Source organism: Cetorhinus maximus, chromosome 8, assembly GCF_964194155.1.
Source record: "Cetorhinus maximus chromosome 8, sCetMax3.hap1.1, whole genome shotgun sequence".
NCBI classification, from domain to species: Eukaryota; Metazoa; Chordata; class Chondrichthyes; order Lamniformes; family Cetorhinidae; genus Cetorhinus; species Cetorhinus maximus.
Genome location: NC_135886.1, coordinates 66,146,212 through 66,153,688, shown reverse-complemented (window position 1 = coordinate 66,153,688; position 7,477 = coordinate 66,146,212). Strand labels below are relative to the sequence as shown.

At 48.7% G+C, this 7,477-nt stretch overlaps 1 non-coding gene across 1 annotated transcript; it reads right to left on the bottom strand.

Moving 5' to 3' along the window:
• Nucleotides 1–258: 258 nt before the first annotated feature.
• Nucleotides 259–365, bottom strand: LOC144684111 (U6 spliceosomal RNA). The gene has a single exon (XR_013577395.1). It is a non-coding gene; the product is annotated as a U6 spliceosomal RNA (small nuclear RNA).
• Nucleotides 366–7,477: the final 7,112 nt, after the last annotated feature.

Here is a 7,477-nt window from a genome sequence, read left to right as displayed (position 1 = left end):
TGTTTTATGTTTGGATCAAGAATTTTATAAAATAGGGTGATTTGAAATTCTGTACAAGAAGAGTGAATGAGATGTGCTTGGTTAAAGCCAGTAAGCTTATGAGTAGAAATAAAAACAGAAACTGCTGGAGATACTTAGCAGATCAAGCTGTGGAGAGAGTAAAACAAAGTTAACGGGCTCAATTAAATGAGGTGCTGGGTTATCCGCCCCCCTGTCCAAAAAATCAGTGGGGGAGCTCACTGAAATGTTTTGAAAGTCTGAAATATGGAACGCTTCACGAATTTGCATGTCATCCTTGCGTAGGGGCCATGCTAATCTTCTCTGTATCGTTCCAAATTTAGTATATGTGCTGCCGAAGCGAGCACGGAGCTCACTGAGGGGAACACTGGCTGCCCTGCAGCCGATTGGTCATTAATAGGCTGGGGGAGGGATTTCCACCTTTCTGGGTCAGGAAGTCCTGCCTCAGAAGCTAGCAGCTCTCCAGCAGTTTGGGATAGAGGCATGCAGCGCTTTATCAGGATTTGGCTCAGTGTTTGAGGGTCTTGCCGTGTGTCAAGCAGCAGATACCGGTGAGGAGGGGGAATGAGGGGTTTAGGAGGGCTGGAGTTGTGGAGTGACTTGCCAGGGAAGGCCAGTGTTGTGGACAATATATAAGGGGGCTTGGGGCAATTGGTTGTGTTTCTGGAGAAGAATTAGATTGAGGGCTCTCATGAGACGATAACGGAGGTGAAAATGCACACAGGACTTCAGTTTAATATTTCATCTAAAGGGCAGCACTGCTGACAACGGAACATTTCTATCTTTTATGATCAAAACTTGAAATAGGGATTGAAGACATGGCTATTTGTTCTGGAGCAAAGAGTATTACAAATGATCCAAGATTGCTCACCTTTAACTGTATATCCTGTTCCTCTATTCCAAAAATAACCTTTCTTAGAACACTTCCTGCAGTAATAGCTCCAAAACTGCTTCTCGAATAGAATGGTTCTAATGCATGCACTTTTTGCAGACATTTCTCTGCTTATTCAGTTAACAGGATATTACTAAGGGTAGCCAGAAGCCCTACAAAAGCTGGCCATTCTGGATAAAAAGCTCCATGTCAATGTCTTCCATAATTTAGAAAATCTTGATTAAGTAATTAAAGGAAATCATTCAAATTCCCTTAGACTTTCCTTATAACTTAAATTCCTGACATCTAGAATTGCTTTTATTGATATATTCCTATTCCGTCTAAGAAGGATGTCATTTGCTACGCACTGGGAGTGCTGTGTTATTCTAATGAACTCACCAGACCTTATAACAGATGGAGAGCACTCTGTGCTGTAGATGGAGCAATACACAACACACGAGGAGCAGTAGAATTTAGCAGCTATGAAGTGAATATATGTGGTTGTAGCTGGTGGTAAATTAAACTAGATGCTTCACACTGACCAGGTGCAATAGCTCGAATTTTTACAAAAGACAGCAGAATCCTGAGCATTATTGAACCTAGAGGTAATACCAGATCCATAGGAGGACAAAAAAGAAATATGAAGCCTTCTGTGTCAGTGAGAGCCATATAAATTCCATTGGAGAAGGATCAGAAGATTAAAAGCATCTAGAGAATGTGATTGATTTGCATGATGTTCTGTGCAAAGCAAATATAAGACAGAGGGGTGAAGAACCAAAGAGTGAGAACGAGAGTTAGGGCTGAGCTGGGGAGGATCTAAAAAATTACTTGAATTACTGGGCCAGTCAGAGGTCAATATTGGGTGTGGTGAAAGTTGATCAGTGTATATTGTAGATGTTATGGATTCTGGGAATGGTAGGTCAGGGTGAGGCGGCTATTGGTCGAATTGTATGTTGGATGAGTGAATGGCAGACTGATTGAGGGGCGAGAATCTATTGTACTCTTTTATGAATAATTGGGATTATATTTTTCAACCTGAGGCATGCATTGCAGTAAAGTGGTTTTGTTCAATTTAATAGTATAAGAGGCGGTTAAAACATTAAAATGTTTGACCAGGGCTGTCTATTAATATTGCAGGCTTTTGTATGAACCTCTACTTGTGGGGATGCAATTTGCCTACATCTGGGTACATGTGTGAGGGGAATGTTTTTATCCAACCCCAACAATGAACTTCTTCAAACTTCTGTTTGCATAATGGGATGTTCATTGAGATATATTGCAAAGCGTGACATACAGTTGCCTGCAGGAGCCTTTCAACTTGATGTGCTACAATAAAATATTGAAGCATGGACATGGAATCCTTTAACTAAGCTTCCAGCTGCCAGTTTATAAAGCACTGCAACTGAAATAGAACAAGTTTAAACAAGAAAATAGAAACACTCTACTCTGGGAAATCTGGAATCTCCAGACTCAAATTTCTCTCATGATTGAGGAGATAATGAGAGAGGGAGTGATTGCTGAACTACTTTAAGCTGCCCCTATATACCTTCTATTGGACAACTCTGGAATAGTACTGGCTTTATCTCTCACAATCAATCATGGGGCAGGATTTTCGCCCGACATGCCTGAACATGAAATAGCGCGTGGCGACGTTGGGTGACGTCCCGATGTCATCGCACACTCATGCAATATTTTGGTTGGCGGGTGCGTGCCCGCTGACAATTCAGAGGCAAATTAAGGCCATTAATCAATTAATTAACATGTATTTTTCGCTGCCTGTCCAACCTTATGGTTGGCGGGCAGGCGAATCGGCCAGGCGGCCTTTTGGATTTTTGAGGAAACCTCATCCATGGGTGGGATGAGGATTCCGTAATTAAGCTAAAAAGAACAAAATGTTTTGGGCAGAATTTTTCAAATATACATGTTAAGATGAGTGAATCCGCGGTGTGGATATTTTTTCTGGGATTTTAAAAACTTTATCCATTGCTCTGCCTTCAGGGAGCTGTAATTGTGCACTCCCCCACACCTGCGCTGACTTTGGCACTCGCCCTCCTCCTGCCCCTTCCTGCTTCTCAGTGTGCCTTTCATGCTGCCTGGGTGTTAATTGGCCAGCCGGCATGAAATTGTGGTTGGAGGCCGATCGCGGGCGGCAGGCTGATTCCCGGCCACTCCCTGCCCCTCCTGCGGCGCCTGCCCGACAACACGAAAATCCTGCCTACGGAATTTAGCAATATTTTGCAATTTGTGCCATATTTTGATGCAGGTTTGTTCTACACTCTTGAGTTATTTTAAATTCCCCCAGATTGCTCGTATTCCGTCTAGAAGACAGTGATTCTTTGGACATTGAAGCTGTGGTATGTAAACCTGTTTGTCCCTTTTTATGAATGTGACAAGGCAATGACAGGTTATAAGGCTATTTGACTATATGACAAACAATCATTGAGTCCAGTCATCTCTTTGCTCAAATGAGAACAAACAGCAGAATGACCAATTTTACCCATTGCTTTGGTTTGGCCAGGCCAAATAGAGCCTGGCAGAGCAAAACAGAGCCAAACAGAGCCAGACAGGGCCAAACAGTGCATGGCAGAGCCAAACAGCTTGGTAGAGCCAAACAGAGCCAAGCGTAGCCTGGCAGACCCAAACAGAGCCTAGTGGAGCCAGGCAGAGGTAAACAGAGCCAAACAGAGTCTGCCAGAAGCAAACAGAGCCAGGCAGAGCCAAACAGAGCCAGGCAGAGCCAAACAGGGTCTGGCAGAGCCAAACAGAACCTGGCAGAGCCAAATAGATACTGGCAGAGCCAAACAAAGCCTGGCAGTGCCTGGCAGAGCCAAGCAGAGCCAAACAGAGGGAAACACAGTCAGTCAGAGACAAGCAGAGCCAAACAGAGCATACCAGAGCCAAACACAGAGAAGCAGAGCGAAACAGAGCCAACCAGAGCCTGGCAGAGCCATATAGAGACTGTCAGAGCCAAACAGTACCAAACAGTGCCTGGCAGAGCCAGATAGATACTGGCAGAGTCAAACAGAGCCGGGCAGTGCCTGGCAGAGCCAAGCAGAGCCAAATAGAGGGAAACAGAGCCATTCAGAAACAAGCTGAGGCAAACAGAGCCTACCAGAGCCAAACAGAGCCAAGCAGAGTGAAACAGAGCCAAACAGAGCCTGGCAGAGCCAGACAGAGCCTGGGATAGCCTGGCAGAGACAAACAGATACTGCCAGAGCCAATCACAGCCCTGCAGTGCCAAAGAGAACCAAGAAGAGGCAAACAGAGCCTGGCAGAGCCTAATCGAGCCTAACTGAGCCAAACAGAGCCTGGCAGAGCCAAACAGAGAAGCAGAGCGAAACAGAACCAAACAGAGCCTGGCAGAGCCTGGCAGAGCCAAACAAAGCCATATAGAGACTGTCAGAGACAAACAGTGCCAAACAGAGCCTGACAGATCCATAAAGAGCCAAACATAACCTGGCAGAGCCAAACAGAACTTGGCATAGCCAAACAGAGCCTGGCAGAGTCAAACAGAGCCGGGCTGAGCCAAAGAGAGCCAGACCGAGCCTGGCAGAGCCAAACAGAGCCTGGTAGAACCAAATAGATATTGGCAAAGTCAAACAGAGCCTGGCAGTGCCTGGCAGAGCCAATCAGAGCCAAACAGAGGGAAACAGAGCGAGTCAGAAACAAGCTGAGCCAAACAGAGCCAAGCAGAGTAAATGAGAGCCAAACAGAGCCTGGCAGAGCCAAACAGATACTGGCAGAGCCAATCACAGCCCTGCAGAGCCAAAGAGAGGCATAAAGAGGCAAACGGAGCCTGGCAGAGCCTAACCGAGCGTAACTGAGCCAAAGCGAGCCTGGCAGAGCCAAAGAGAGGCTGGCAGAGCCAAACAGAGCCAAAAAGAGCCTGGCAGTGCCGAACAGAGCCAGGCAGAGCAAAACAGAGCCTGGCAGAGCCTGGAAGAGCCAAATGGAGCCGAAAAGAGCCAAACAGAGTCAAACAGAGCCTGGCAGAGCCTAACAGAGCCAAACAAAGCCTGGCAGAGAGAAACAGAGCCTGGCAGAGCCAAACAAGCCGAACGGAGCCAAGAGGGAAACAGAGCCAAACAGAGCCAGGCAGAGCCAAAGAGAGCCGGGCAGAGCCAAAGTGACATGGGCAGAGCCAAAGAGAACCAAACATAGCCTGGCAGAGCCAAACATAGCAAATCAGAGCCTGGCAGAGTCAAACAGAGCCTGGCAGAGCCAAGTAAATACTGGCAGAGCAAAGCAGAGCAAAACAGAGGGAAAGAGAACCAGTCTGAGACAAGCAGAGGGAAGGAGAGCCAGACAGAGCCAAACAGAGCTAAACAGAGTATGGCAGAGCCAAACAGACTGTGGCAGAGGAAAACAGAGCCAGGCAAAGTGAAACAGAGCCTTGCAGAGCCAAACCCAGAGTCTGGCAGAGACAAACTGAGCCAGGCAGAGCCAAACAGGGTCTGGCAGAGCCAAACAGAGTCTGGCAGAGTGAGACAGAGCATGGCAGAGCCAAACAGAGCCAGACTGGGACTGGGAGAGCTAAACAGAGTATGGCAGAGGCAGACAGAGCATGGCAGAGCCAAACAGAGCTGGCAGAGCCAAACACAGCTGGCAGAGCCAAACAGAGCCAAAGAGTGCCTGGCAGAGCCAAACAGAGCCTGGCAGAGACAAGTAGATACTGGAAGAGTCAAACAGAGCCTGGTAGAGCCAAGCATAGCCAAACAGAGGGTAACAGAACCAGTCAGAGACAAGCAGAGCCAAATAGAGCCTATTGGAGCCTAACAGAGCCACGCAGAGTGAAACAGAGCCAAACAGAGCCTGGCAGAGCCAAACAGAGCCTGGCAGAGCCGAAAATAGCCCGGCAGAGCCAAGCATAGCCTGGCAGAGGTAAACAGCGCCTGCCAGAGACAAAAAGAGCCTGGCAGAGCCAAACAAAGCCTGGCAGTGCCTGGTAGAGCCAATCAGAGCCAAACAGAGGGAAACAGACTCAGTCAGAGGCAAGCAGAGCCAAACAGAGCCTACCAGAGCCAAACAGAGAGAAGCAGAGCGAAACAGAGCCAGACAGAGCCTGGCAGAGACAAGTAGATATTGGAAGAGTCAAACAGAGCCTGGCAGAGCCAAGTATAGCCAAACAGAGGGACACAGAACCAGTCAGAGACAAGCAGAACCAAACAGAGCCTAGCGGAGCCTAACAGAGCCACGCAGAGTGAAACAGCACCAAACAGAGCCTGGCAGAGCCAAACAGAGCCAAACAGAGCATGGCAGAGCCAAAAATAGCCCGGCAGAGCCAAGCATAGCCTGGCAGAGGCCAACAGTGCCTGCCAGAGACAAAAAGAGCCTGGCAGAGCCAAACAAAGCTTGGCAGTGCCTGGTAGAGCCAATCAGAGCCAAACAGTGGGAAACAGACTCAGTCAGAGACAAGCAGAGCCAAACAGAGCCTACCAGAGCCAAACAGAGAGAAGCAGAGCCAAACAGAGCCAGACAGAGCCTGGCAGAGCCTGGCAGATCCAAATAGACACTGGCAGAGCCACAAAAGCCTGGCAGTGCCTGGCAGAGCCACGCAGAGCCAAACAGAGGGAAACACAGTCAGTCAGAGACAAGCAGAGCCAAACAGAGCATACCAGAGCCAAACAGAGAGAAGCAGAGCGAAACAGAGCCAGACAGAGCCTGGCAGAGCCAGGCAGAGTCAAACAGAGCCATTTAGAGACTGTCAGAGCCAAACAGTGCCAAACAGAGCCTGGCAGAGCCATACAGAGCCAAATGTAACCTGGCAGAGCCAAACAGAACCTGGCAGAGCCAAACAGAGCCTGGCAGAGCCAAACAGAGCCGGGTAGAGCCAAAGAGAGCCAAACCAAGCCTGGCAGGGCCAAACAGAATCTGGCAGATCCAAGTAGATCTTGGCAGAGTCAAACAGAACCTGGCAGTGGCTGGCAGAGCTAAGCAGAGCCAAACAGAGGGAAAGAGAGCCAGTCAGAAAAAAGCTGAGCCAAATAGAGCCTACCAGAGCCAAACAGAGCCAAGCAGAATGAAACAGAGCCAAACAGAGCCTGGCAGAGCCAGACAGAGCCTGGCAGTGAGAAACAGAGCCAGGCAGAGCTAAACAAGTCTAATGGAGTCAAGAGGGAAACAGAGACAAACAGAGCCAGGCAGAGCGGAAGAAAGTGTGGAAGAGCCAGGCAGAGCCAAACAGATCCTGGCAGAGCCAAAGAGAGCCAGAAAGAGCCAAACAGAGCCTGGCAGAGCCAAGGAAGTACTGGCAGAGCAAAGCAGAGCCAAACAGAGGGAAACAAAACCAGTCAGAGACAAGCAGAGTGAAACAGAGGGAAGGAGAGCCAGACAGAGCCAAACAGAGCTAAACAGAGCATGGCAGAGCCAAACAGAGTCTGGCAGAGGCAAACAGAGCCAGGCAAAGCGAAACAGAGCCATGCAGAGCCAGACCCAGAGTCTGGCAGAGACAAACTGAGCCAGGCAGAGCCAAACAGGGTCTGGCAGAGTGAGACAGAGCATGGCAGAGCCAAACAGAGATGGCAGATCCAAACAGAGCCAGACTGGGACTGGGAGAGCTAAACAGAGCCTGGCAGAGCCAAGCATAGC